Below are 14,454 nucleotides of genomic sequence, written 5' to 3'. Positions count from 1 at the left end.
AAGATGCATTAACATCTTTGATTCCAATTCTTAGATGTAAAATAAGCTCTTTGGAGAAAAAAAACTCTAAACTCCAAGATGTCTTTATTTAAAAGATCAATCGTACTTTTCAAGCGCTCACTGTATGCAAGTACTGTAGAAAACACTTGGGAGAATACAATATAAAAAAGTTGGTAGATATGTTCCCTGACCAAAATGAGCTTACAGTCTAGAGATTGTAAAACTGTAAAAAATGATCTTTACATATTACAGGAATGCTGTGAAAATTAATCAGATGGAAAAAAACCATTATATTTCCTCAGTGACAGGAACAATTTATTATCATTTCAATACTGTTATTAAAACAGGGAAAGTAGAAAAGGCAAATTCTGTGCCATAATATAAATACTAAAAGGTCTCAAACAAGAGAATTCTTCCACTGGATCTCTGTCATTTTGTAAATTCATAAATAGAGCATCCCATAGCAATTTAGGCTGTCAAATGTATGGATAATTTAAGCCTTGCCTTGGAAGCTTAACTATCATCATTCTTGAAATTGAATTATTACTTTAAGAAATACTCAAACAAAAATACAGTGAATTATATCCCAAAATAAAGGGATATCTACATTTTTCATTTTCACATATATTTTTTTCCATTGGCAAAATGATAATTTTCTTAGTGAGTTTGACTACTTCCAATAGAATGTTGAGAGCGAAACTTGGGGCTGAAAAGGGTGAAAATGGTGCTCTCTGACATCCCTAGAGGTACTTTGAATTCTGAACTCTCTTGATAAATTCCTAACAGTTGGCAATTCCTATTTCAAGTTTCTTCTTTTCATAATAGAGAAGCAGCATGGCCTATTGGAAAGAGCCTTGGCAATCAGAGGACCTGGGTTCCAATCCCAACTCTTCCATCTGTCTGCAGTGTGATCTTGGGCAAATCACTTAACTTCTCTGTGCCTCAGTTTCCTCAACTCCAAAATGGGCATTAACTCCTATTCCCTCATACTTGGACTGTGAGCCCCAAGTGGGATAGGGACTGTTTCCAACCTGATAAACTTGTATCTACCCCAGCTCTTAGAACAGTACTTGGCACATTATAGTAAGAACTTGGCAAATAGAATGCTACTACTACTAATAACAGTAATATATCAAGGTTCACTTTATCTAGAACATAAAAGTTTCTCTCACTCACTAGATAAGTTGGGCTCATAGTACACTTTCTAGTTAAATGTCTAAAACTAAGTAATTAGGAATTGATTTTGAGGGTGTTAAAAACCATTATGAACCATTGAGAGCCAAACTATATTTCAAATGACGGCACTATTTATAATCTCATATAGGACAAAAGTTTCAGATGAGGGAAAAATTAAATAATTCATTTTTAATTTATTCTGACTGCTGGTTTTGATGGGTATTACTCTCTCTAATGTAGATTAGACGTGGACTGAAGAATTAACCAATTGTTAAAGCAAGAATTTACTAAAATAGGAGCTCTACGACCATTTGAATTAAGTCTTCTGTCTTAAAATTAATATTTTATATCTCTAAATGTATAAAATGAGATGGCTGTCTTGATGACTTGCTAGAAAAATAATCCAATGACATTTATTAGAAGCAGCATGGCATAGTGGACAGAAGCACCATGGTGTAACGGATAGAGCATGGGCCTAGGAGTCAGAAGGTCATGATTTCTAATCTCTGCCCCGCCACTTTTGTCGGGTGTATGACCTTGGACAAGTCACTTCACTTCTCTGTGCCTCACGTACCTCATCTGTAAAATGGGGATTGAGAACATGAGCTCCACATGGTACAGGGACTGTGTCCAACCCGGTTGGCTTGTAACCACCCTAGTGCTTAGTACAGTGTTTGACACATAGTAAGCGCTTAACAAATACCATTATTATTATTATTATTATTATTATTATTATTATTATTATTATTATTACATTTACCAATCAGTCAACGGTGTTTACTAAACATTTACTGTATGCGGAGCACTGTAATAAGTATTTGGGAGAATACAATAGAGTAGGTAGACATGATATCTGTTCTCCAGGATCATAATAATAATACTAATAATGATATTTGTTATGTGCTTACTATGTGCCAGGCACTGTACTCAACGCTGGGGTGGGTACAAGAAAATGTAGTTGGACACAGTCCCTGTCTCATGTGAGGTCACAGTCTCAACCCCCATTTTACAGATGAGATGACTGAGGCACAGATAATAACAATAATAACAATAATAATAATGGTATTTGTTAAGCACTTACTATGTACCAGGCACTGTACCAAGTGCTGGACTGTATACAAACAAATCAAGTTGGACACAGTCCCTGTGCCACGTGGGACTCACAGTTTCAATCCCCATTTTGCAGATGAGGTAACTGAGGAACAGAGAAGTGAAGTGACTTCCCAAGGTTACACAGTGCACAAATGGCAGAGTAGGAATTAGCAGCCATGACCTTCTAACTTCCAGGCCTGTACTCTATCCACTATACCATGCTGCTTCTCCATGTGACAGACATTAAAAGTAATTACAGGCAGGATGAATAATAATAATAATAATAATGGCATTTGTTAAGCGCTTACTATGTGCAAAGCACTGTTCTAAGCGCTGGGGGGATACAAGGTGATCAGGTTGTCCCACGTGGGGCTCACAGTCATCATCCCCATTTTTACAGATGAGGTAACTGAGGCTCCGAGAAGTTAAGTGACTTGCCCAAGGTCACACAGCAGACATGTGGCGGAGTCGGGATTCGAACCCACGACCTCTGACTCCAAAGCCCGTGCTCTTTCCACTGAGCCATGCTGCCTCTATAAGGATGTACGTACAAAGGGAGTGTGGAATGAGTACCAAAGTGCTCAAAGGGTACAGACATAAGTGTACAATCAGCCAATCAATCAATGGTATTTATAGAGCACTTACTGTGTGCACAGCACTGTACTAAGTCACTTGGGGGAAAGTACAATATAACAGCATTGGTAGACATGATCCCTTCCCACAAGGAGCTCATAGTCCTTAGGTGAAGGGAGAATAGGGAGGTCAAATGAGGGATTGGTGCTTACATGGGGCATTTCAATGTTCCTTTGAAAGAAATTCAGGGCCTGAAAACACCTACAATTTTTTGCCGTTGATGGTAATAATAATGATAGTAATGATACTACTAATAATTTTTATTTGGTCATTGCTTCCTGTGTGCCAGCACTGTACTAAATTCCTATGTACTGGAGTAGATACAAAATGATCTAGTTGGACACAGTCCATATCCCACGTGGGGCTTCCACTCTAAGTAGGAGGAAGTACATGTATTTTAATACCAACTTTACAGATGAGGAAACTGAAGTACCCAGAAGTTAATCAACTTGCCCGAGGTCCAACAGCAGTCAAGCAGAGCCGACATTAGAACTCAGGTCCTCTGACTCCCAAGCCTGTGTTTCTTTCCATTACGCCACGTTGCATCTCAATCAAGTGATTTCACCAATCAAATGATTACGTTTATATCAGGGCTCCTGGCTGGTAAAGCAAGTGGACTCAAAATATTAATCCTGTAGCCACTTATAACTGTTTCTGCTTGTGGGTTATAATTTCTGCTAAAGTTAGCCTCACATTAGTCTTTCTCCATATAAATTTGAACTAATATTCCTTTCTAAAAATATGCATTCTCTGTGCAGGACCAGCCCTATAACAGTTTCCTTATATGTGGTCATGGGCAGTTACACCGTGATGCAATTGAAAAACCTTACAATTTACTAATGTCCACAACCAATCAGAAGGCAAGGAATGTAACTGTTTATTGTGGTACTGCACTCTTTTAAGCGCTTAGTACAGTGCTCTGCACACAGTCAATGTTCAATAAATACAACTGAATGAATGTATGTATGAAAGAATAACTTAAAATTTCTAGAAGGAAAAGGACATTCGCTTGTCCACCTCAATAGCCACAACTTCAATGTTAATAGGTCAGAACCTAGCCATTAATCCCTAAAGTTTCTCAAACTTTACAAAAAACCAGTTTGCAGAGTTCCGGTAGTCTGATTATCTAGCAAGTTACATTCCATTGCTTTAAAAAAAAACCCTCCAAACTTCAGTAACCTGCTAAATCCATGCTCCTACTGTCTCCAAATACTTAAGCTCTCTTTAACTTGCAGGTGAATTCAGATCCCACTGTAAGATTATTACACAGATACTGTCAAAAATTAGGAAGCCTAAAATAACAGAGATTATCTGTTGGATGAAACTGCTCCTTGCAACTGACTAAAAATCTAATATTGTCTTCAGGAAGTGCAATTTTCATACAATTAGCTTATGGGAACTCTTACCAGCCCATTCCAATGAACTGCCCTGGGTCTTCAAACCTGCATTTTGGGCTAGGAAGATGTTTGTTAAGTGATTACTATGTGCAAAGCACTGTTCTAAGTGCTGGAGAGGTTACAAGGTGATCAGGTTGTCCCATGGGGGGCTCACAACCTTAATCCCCATTTTACAGATGAGGTAAATGAGGCACAGAGAAGATAAGAAGCAGCGTGGCTCAGTGGAAATAGGCCAAGCTATGGAGTCAGAGGTCAGGGGTTCAAATCCTGGCTCCGCCAACTGGCAGCTGTGTGACTTTGGGCAAGTCACTTAACTTCTCTGCACCTCAGTTCCCTCATCTGTAAAATGGGGATTACGACTGTGAACCCCTGTGGGACAACCTGATCACCTTGTAACCTCCCCAGTGCTTAGAACAGTGCTTTGCAGACAGTAAGCGCTTAATAAATCCCATCATCATCATCATCATTAAGTGACTTGCCCAAACTCAAACAGCAGACATGTGGCATAGCCGGGATTAGAACCCATGACCTCTGGTTCCCAAGCCCAGGCTCTTTCCTCTAAGAGTAGTCCTTAGTTGTGTGAAGCATAAGTGACATTTCATTATGGGACCACAAAATGTTTGAAACATGAAAATCTCTGTCACAGAAACCTAAGTTGGATAGGGTTTCACGAATAGAGTGGTCCACAATGTCAAAGGCTGCCAGAAGGTCAAAGAAGATTAAGATTGAGTAGTTTACAGAATCTGGTGAACTAAAAGTCAGCAGTAAGCAGTATCAGGGTAATGGAGGGGGTAGAAGTTGGATTTCAGAGGGCCAAGGCTGTGAATTGCGGCGAGAAGGAACAGAAGTAGCGGGTGTAGAGAACCCATTCTAGGAGTTTCTATAGGAATGGCAGAAAGGAGAAGGGGTGATAGCTGGATGGTTCAGAAGTTTTTTTGTCTTTTCTATGAAAGGGGTCATTGGGGTAAGAGCTGCATGAGGGAAAAGCATTGTAGGTGTCAGACGCGAGTTAAACAACTGGAATAGCTGGTGCTGGCAGAAGTAGTGTTCCTCAGCCAATGAGAGGCAAACTTACAAGTAGGCATGAATGAATTTGACATCGATGAAAAGAGTTTGGCAGAGCCTCACTGAAAAACCAGAGTCCATCCCTTTAATGCCAATCTGTTTCTCCAAGAATCAGAACATCAACTTTATGTGGACTTTACATTGAATCATCTTCAAAAAAATCACAACTATGGAAATTTAAGAACAAATAATGTTTAGAGAGTTCTTTACATCATCTTTTTGCTTTGAGAAAATAATAATCTAGACTAATTTCAAAATGAGAAATAGGTTTAAGAACAATAAGTTTACTAAAAGCAGAACATGGTCTTAATAAGTAACTATGATAATAAACTGTATAGATTTTCACTGTGAAAATTTTAATTACATTTTAGGACAGGAGGTTGCCAACAACAGCTTTCTGCTATGTGATGCTGATGGAAGAAAATGTTTAAAGAACATACTTTATTTTCAGTCTTCTGGGTAAGTACTGTAACTACCTTGAGAGCAGGGATCACGTCTGAGAAGCAGCGTGGCTCAGTGGAAAGAGCACAGGCTTTGGAGTCAGAGGTCATGGGTTCAGATGCCGGCACCGCCTATTGTCAGCTGTGTGACTTTGGGCAAGTCATTTAACTTCTCTGTGCCTCAGTTATCTCATCTGTAAAATGGGGATTAAGACTGAGCCCCCATGGGACAACCTGATCACCTTGTAACCTCCCAGTGCTTAGAACAGTGCTTTGCACATAGTAAGCGGTTAATAAATGCCATCATTATTATTATTATGTCTGTTAATTCTACTGTTCTCTCCTTAAGCATGTATTACAGTGCTCTGCACACATAAGTCACTCAAATACTTCTGACACAGTAAGTGTTTAACAAATACTATTACTATCACTACTACCACTGATTTGAATGTCTACTGAAATTATTGAGAACAAAAGCAAATAATTCACAGGCTTATTTTTAACCTAAGGAAAATGCATTTGCTTCTCTCTCTTCTCCAGTATAGGAAACAGGTATTTGGGGAAATCTTGCTCTCAGATTTATGTATTTTTAAATGTCTGAAAAGATGTTCTGAAAAGGCTTGGGCTGCTAAGTGTCTAAGTGGCAGCTGGAAAACATTCGTTCCACTTAATGATACCTACTGAAGCTTTTCAAATCCCACTGAATTTTATAGATCACTCTGTGCACTCCAGACACATTTTCCAATTAACAGCCAAACAGTTCCTTTCACAGGAGCTACTTTAATTTGATTGTGAGCCTCTCCATTCCAGCTTCTTACATGTCCAATTTCTCAGAACTGAGGTTCTCTGGTACAAAGATTTCTTGTAAATAGCTCTATGAAGTAAACCTTTGTTCTTTTGAGATTTTGGAATATGTTACAGCATAAGTTAAAATCTGGATGATGGAAAGATTGCTTAGCTAATTGCCTACTGCTGCATTTACCCTACATATAGCTAAGGCTAGAGAATTTATTAAAGAAATTCACTTTCAGAATGTGAGCCACTTCCAACTAATGGGAGATGTGCAGCTCCAAACTCTGCTCACCCAATGTTAAAATCGTAATCATTCCAAACTCTTAAAAGTCATCTTGCATAACCACTTGGGTGTGGGTGGTGGACAACTGTCTTAGTGTCACTGCAGATGGACCTAACTCACCCATCCTCAACATCCACTGTTCTTCAAGCTCCAGACCCAGGCACCTGATGCTCACAGTGGTAGTAGTTGTACAAACCCTTGTCCTGAAGATCCATGGTCTCAGAGATGTCAAAGTTTCCTTAACCCCAAAACTGGAGCTGAGGGGGATCTGTATCAAAATGGGTCCATGCCTCCCTCCCTAAAGGGCCCAATGGCTGAAATGCTAAAACTAAAATTCAAAGGAGAATTTTTTAAAAAACAACCACAAAACCTCTCATCTGATTTGACTACTAGATACTAAAATGTGCATTATAAATGATCTTGTGGAATCACAAAAATGCATCATTTTAGCCTCATATCAGTGAATCCGATAGGAGGCACAAAGGGAAGTTAATTTTCCTTCACAATTATGGAAATGCCAGTTCAAATAATGCTTTGGGATTCCTTTAACATCATTTTTTTTGCTTTGCAAAAACAATAACTTGGATTGATATGCTTTAAGCACTGGATATTTCCCTCAACCCTCAGCCCCACAGCATTTATGTACCATACTCGTAATTTATTTTATTGTCTATCTCCCCTGTACACTGTCAGTTCCTTTTGGGCAGGGAACGTGACTACAAATACTGTGGATCCTTACTCTCCCAAGTGCTTAGCATAGTGCTTTGTACACAGTAAGATAACCTTGATTGATTCCTTCCACACCTTCTGAGGTGTGTGTGAACGCAAGGCATTGGGGAACTATGAACAGAGAACTCAGGATTATTACTATTAAGAAGGTTCCTGAGTTTCTTCCATCTGCTTTATGCATTTATAGATAAGGGGAAATTTTGGGACTTCCTTCTCCCCAGAAAACTGGAAGATGATGAAATTTTAAACTTTTGAGTTCAAGCTTACAACTCCTGTACTCCTACTGCTTAACACCTACCACTTTGGTGCTAGTTTTTGGGGGGAATTTCAGGTAAGAAGTGAAGGCAGATAATTGTTCAGTTTGAATTTCTCCTTTCACTGGCCCCTTGTCATTTTGTCTACTCTTCTAAATGCCTTCTGTTCATCTAAACAGCAGCCCTCTAAGTGGTTATGGGAAGTTCACACCAAAAATTCTGCCCATTCATCAACATGCATACAATTTCAGCAGGTACCGCTGGGGAATGGGGGAAAAGTGTGTGTGTGTGGGGGGAAGCACAGCTTATTTTTTGACTGTTTAAACACAATATTTGGCATTCATTTTTAATATCTTGAAATTCACTAAATAAATGATTCTACACAACCACTCCCTTTACCATTGAAAGAAACTAAGTCAGAAGGGTGTTTGGGATGTAGATGCATAATTCTTATTAACTCCTAATGGAAATCACATGACTCAATCCTCAATAATTATGCTGAAAATGCATCCCTTTAGTCATTTTCTAATTATGGACAATGGCATCTAATGATAATATTTCCATCATCTAGAAGCCAAGAGGAACACAAGTCTCACGAGAATCAACAACATCCTATATTCAAGCCAAGGTTCCCCTTCCATTATATAGCTGTAAAGCTTGTAGATTCTGGAAGTTTAAAAATTGCAAAATGGGGATTCAATACCTGTTCTACCTCTTAGACTGTGAGTCCCGGGTGGTACTTGATTATCCTCTATCTACCCCAGTGCTTAGTACAGTGCTTGGCACATATTAAGTGTTTAGCAGAAACCACAACTATTATTAATACATTGAGGGAAATAAGAGTTTATTATGGGCATGGAATATGTCTGCTAATACTGTTGTATTGTACTCTCCCAAGAGCTTAGTAGAGTGCTCTGCAGATAGTAAGCACTCAATAAGTATGACTGATTGAGCTCAATCCCAAACTAGTATTATTTTATTTAAATATGAAAAATTCAATTAAAATGATTCGATATCTATATGGAATAGCAATTTAAAAATGAGTTATCTTGAACAGCAGGTCAAAAGAGAGGAGGCGACCTTCACCGGATTCAGCGCATAGTACAGTGCCTGGCACACAGTAAGCACTTAAAAACACCATAATTGTTATTATTATTATTATTTTGCTAATAGTGAGAGTATACAATTTGCCACAAGCGCTGGGCATGGCTGAGGTGCTCATGGAAGCTACGTCTGAGGCGCTGGCCTACTCCACCAGGCAGGAGGCCATCAGAGTCTCCCCAAATGCTTGGTTGGGCCAGTCTTCATGTCAGTGCAGGGGAGCGGGTTACCCTCGAAGCCAATGGTGCGATGGACTGATGGAGCTGTGAGCCTCAACCCAGGTCGTGCACACCAGGTGGTGCGACTGGGAAACGCAAAGGCTCACATCCCCCAGCATCAAGGGTACCTGCAAGCCAGACATTCCCAGCTCCTTCAGCAGCTAGAGGCTGTCCCCTGCTCTCTCCTTCCAGAGATCATTCCTGGCTGGGTCATTCACTTCTTCAAAGAACTAGGATGTGGACCATTCTTGTTCAGTAAGAGTAATAATAATAATTATAATAATAACGGTATTTGTGTTAAGTTCTTACTACACGCCAGGCACTGTTCTAAGTGCTGTGGTAGATCAAGATAATCAGGTTGGACACAGTCACTGTCCCACACAGGGCTCACATTCTCAATTCCTATTTTACAGATGAGGTAATGAGGCACTGAGAAGTTAGGTGGCTCTGTGGTACAATGGATAGCACATTGGACTTCTAGTGACGAGAGAGCGATTCAAAGGTTGTGGGTTCGATTCCCACCAGAGTCGCTTTATTTTACATGTCCAAGACTGAACTCCTTGTCTTCCCTCCCAAACCCTGCCCTCTCCCTGACTTTCCCATCACTGTTGACTGCACTACCATCCTTCCCGTCTCACAGGCCCACAACCTTGGTGTCATCCTCGACTTGGCTCTCTCATTCACCCCTCACATCCAAGCCGTCACCAAAACCTGCTGGTCTCAGCTCCGTAACATTGCCAAGATCCGCCCTTTCCTCTTCATCCAAACCGCTACCCTGCTCGTTCAAGCTCTCATCCTATCCTGTCTAGACTACTGTAAAAAGCCTCCTCGCCGATCTCCCATCCTCTTGTCTCTCCCTACTTCAATCCATACTTCATGCCACTGCCCGGATTGTCTATGTCCAGAAATGCTCTGGGCACGTTACTCCCCTCCTCAAAAATCTCCAGTGGCTACCAATCAACCTGCGCATCAGGCAGAAACTCCTCACCCTCGGCTTCAAGGCTCTCCATCACCTCGCCCCCTCCTACCTCACCTCCCTTCTCTCCTTCTACAGCCCAGCCCGCACCCTCCGCTCCTCTGCCGCTAATCTCCTCACCGTGCCTCGTTCTCGCCTGTCCCGCCATCGACCCCCAGCCCATGTCATCCCCCTGGCCTGGAATGCCCTCCCTCCCAACATCTGCCAAGCTAGCTCTCTTCCTCCCTTCAAGGCCCTACTGAGAGCTCATCTCCTCCAGGAGGCCTTCCCAGACTGAGCCCTCTCCTTCCTCTTCCCCTCCTCCCCCCTCCACCCCTCCACCTTACCTCTTTCCCTTCCCTACAACACCTGTATATATGTATATATGTTTGTACGTATTTATTACTCTATTTATTTATTTTACTTGTACATATCTATTCTATTTATTTTGTTAATATGTTTCGTTTTGTTCTCTGCCTCCCCCTTCTAGACTGTGAGTACACTGTTGGGTATGGACCATCTCTATATGTTGCCAACTTGTACTTCCCAAGTGCTTAGTACAAAGCTCTGTACACAGTAAGCGCTCAATAAATACGATTGATTGATTGATTAAGTGACTTGCCCAAGGTCTCACAGCAGACAAGGGCAGAGCCAGGATTAGAACCCAGATCCTTCTGACTCCCAGGCCCATTCTCTATCCACTAAGCCATGTCGCTTCCCAGTACTGAGTGATATGGGAACAGTGAGGCTGTGGTCAGCTGTCCCATTCACATGCCAATAGCAAAACATTTCAAGTACATTTCAAGTTCACCTCTGCCTGCCTGCGTACTAGTGATGGAGGTGGGAGAAGAGCCCAGGCCCGATGCACCCAAGATAGCCTCTGTGGTCCCAGTTGCTAATAGTGGGGTGCATTCACGGTCTCCTTTGAGCAAGGCCCAGCAGTTCCAGCAACTGCTACCTCCAACCTGGAGTGACATACTGCTCGCAACGCGCTCCTCCACCAACCACCCCAATGCCAGCCGTAGACCCAGGTCTGATCCCAATTGGTTGTTCCTTATCCTCTGTCTCCTCCGCCACCACTGCCTACCTCAAATTCATTCATTTAATCGTATTTATTGAGCGCTTACTGTGTGCAGAGCACTATACTAAGCACTTGGGAAGTACAAGTCAGCAAGATACAGAGACGGTCCGTACATCAAATGGCACATCACAACTGGCATCTGAACTACATTTGCATCCAGCCAATTCTTTTTTGTTTTCTAAAATAAACTGGAGATCAGTGAGAGAAAATGACTTGAGAAAAAAAAAATCTTCCTGACCCTGAAAAAGAGTGAATTTAACATAAAAATACTCATAGAAAGCATTATCTATTCTGTCATACCTCCCACCCCGTGTTTTCTTTAGATAGCAATCACAATTATCCACTCAGATTGCTCCTAATTAATTCAGGGACAAGTTACTCATCATAAGAAAATAAAAAAGAGAATCTTGAACAATAAAGCTACTTTATACCTTCTCTTGGTTAAAAGATTTGATATCCAGCTCTGCTATGAGTCCTAAGTAACAGTGGCACGGAACATCTGACAAACATCTTCGATAGTTCTGATCTATGTCCTAATTAAAACAAAATCTTCTCTGTTCTAGGAAGCGTCCATCCTTAACGTATTTTTCTTCCAGCCATTTAAGCCAACAGAGTTCCACTGAAACTTGTATGAATTCTGAGAAAGTGACGGGCCTAATGTGCCAAAACTAAGCAGTTCTTCAAGTCTACTCACTAAAATTGAGTTCCAAGAAGAAAATGAAAAAATAGCAACCCAATAAAACATTCTTCTGACACAATAGCCCTTTCCCACACACACACTAGCCATTCCCTGCACATCTCTACCATGAATGCTCTCCTCCTTCTAATACCAAAAACCTTGATTCCTTTACTTCAGAGGAACAGCATGGCTTAGTTGAAAGAGCACAGGCTTGGGAGTCAGAGGCTGTGGGTTCTAATCCCAGCTCTGCCACTTGTCAGCTGTGTGACTTTAGGTAAGTCACTTAACTTCTCTGTGCCTCAGTTACCTCCTCTGTAAAATGGTGATTAAGACTAAGAGTCCCACTAGGGACAACCTGATAAACTTGTATCTCCCCCAGCACTTAAAACAGTGCTTGGCACATAATAAGCACTTAACAAATATCATTATTATTATTATCATCATTATTATTATTACACCTTCTCTGACACCTGCTGACACAATCACCAGCTCTCCACTTCTTCCTCATATGTTCTGTTGCATTTATAGGCATATCATCAGTGTTATTTATTCTCCTAAAACTATTAGCACAGATCTAATCTGATTGTTAGCACAAAAACATTTACACTGCTCCAATCTGGTGAAATTCCCCTGTTTGCTTTGCCACCTCTCATTGCTCTCTCAAACAAATACAGACATACAGAAAGTAACTTTAAACTTCATATTCAACTGGGAAATTCCTCTTTCTGAGAAAAAACTCCTACAACTAGAGAAGCAGCATGACATAGTGCAAAGAGCATGGGCTTGGGAGTCAGGGGTCATGACTAATCCCATCTCTGCCACTTGTCTGCTGTATGACCTTGAACAAGTCACTTTACTTCTCTGTTCCTCAGTTACCTCATCTGTAAAATTGGGATTGAGACTGTGAGTTCCACATGGGACAAGGACCTGTGTCCACCCAATTTGCTTGTATCCACCCCAATGCTTAGTACAGTGCCTGTCACATAATAAGACCTTAACAAATACCATAATTATTATCCCTACAAGATCAGTAGTAAAACTCTAAAATCAAAATTACTAAAGTTTATTGATTGAGACATTTGGGCTAATGGGTGGCACCCTACATCACACCTCCCCGCCCCACAGCACTTGTGTACATATTTACTATTATATTTTATTAACGATGTGCATATATCTAAAATTCTATTTATTTATATTGATGCTATTGATGCTTGTCTTACGTGTTTTGTTTTGTTGTCTGTCTGCCCTCTTCTAGACTGTGAGCCCCGTTATTGGTTACAAATTGTCTCTGTGGCCAAATGGTACTTTCCAAGCGCTTAGTATAGTGCTCTGCACACAGTAAGCACTCAATAAATAAGACTGAATGACTGAATCAGTGGATGCACATTTGGGTCTAGCACAAGAAACCATTACAAAGCATAATTTCCTTTTGGGCAGGGCACATATCTACCAACTCTGTTACACTGTACTCTCCCAAGACCTTAGTACAGCACTCTGTACATAATAAGTACTAAATAAATACCATTACTTTAAATATTTGGTAAATACCTTTTACTTCTTCATTTATCTTGATCTGAACATAAATTTCAGACTGTAGGAATTCTGCTCTTAGAAATGCATGTGTTACATCTAGATACTAAATCATAGCAAGAATTGCAGTTCAGCATTTGAAAATATATATGTGATGAATATGTCACAGAAAGTATTGAGAATATTTTTACTCTTCTAAGATCCACTTATCTGCCATTTCCTAGAGAAGAAATGGCTATTAATTCTCAAAAGCAATAACATCTCTACCCTTAAATAAAAGACTAAGAAAATGGTATGCATGATTATATTTTCAATAGGCACTGTGATAAAAGTCCAATGAAAGAGTGCTATTTTAAAGGTTAGGCAATATGCTCAGAAGAAAAAGAGCAGCTGACAATAATGCCACCAACTCAATTAATCCCAGGGCAGGAAATCAGCTCTCAGTGAGTGGGAGCTTAAAGAAATGGAATCTTATTTATCAGTCTCTGGGCAAGGGAGACTTTCACACATCCAAATCTTGCTCAGAAGCATATTGGAGGATTTTAGTTGAGCAGAAGGGGCAGTACACATAATGATTTAATAGACCACAACATGCTGCTCTCTATCGGCAACATTTTTCCTATACTCTTTTTCTAACCATGCATTTATCTGAGCTGCTTTTATGTAATAAGTTTTAGTTACCCAGAGCACTGAATCTCTCAAACATGGGCATATGGATTTTGAATTCAATGTTACAAAATCAAAAATAATTCATTCTAAATTTCCTCGTCGGTTTCAAAAAAAATGTAGCCATTTTCCTCCTTCCTAAGAAAATTATTTTTAGGAAATTGCTTCTGAAGGGAACTCCACAATTTTTAGCAATACTTAGTACCTCAATGACTGTAAGAAGCAGTCAGTTCTGCCGCAAGTACTTTCACTACACAATTTCCTCAGCATGCTTCTGTCTGGAGAGAATGCAGGCCAATATTGTCAAAAACAGCAGTGGACAAGTTCACGACGTTGACCAGGCCATGACAGTTACTTAAATCA

General features: G+C 40.4%; 1 protein-coding gene and 1 non-coding gene across 7 annotated transcripts in view; one reads left to right on the top strand and one right to left on the bottom strand.

Moving 5' to 3' along the window:
• Positions 1-14,454, bottom strand: part of FGF13 (fibroblast growth factor 13) — a 359,287-nt gene that overhangs the window by 26,325 nt on the left and 318,508 nt on the right. The gene's annotated exons all lie outside the window — the stretch shown is intronic.
• TRNAR-UCU lies at positions 9,624-9,710 on the top strand. The gene is given in 2 exon segments: positions 9,624-9,660; positions 9,675-9,710. It is a non-coding gene; the product is annotated as a tRNA-Arg (tRNA).

This window comes from Tachyglossus aculeatus, chromosome 6 (genome assembly GCF_015852505.1).
Source record: "Tachyglossus aculeatus isolate mTacAcu1 chromosome 6, mTacAcu1.pri, whole genome shotgun sequence".
Classification (NCBI taxonomy): domain Eukaryota; kingdom Metazoa; phylum Chordata; class Mammalia; order Monotremata; family Tachyglossidae; genus Tachyglossus; species Tachyglossus aculeatus.
Note: the sequence above shows the minus strand (reverse complement) of the source record. Positions and strands in the feature narration are given on the sequence as shown.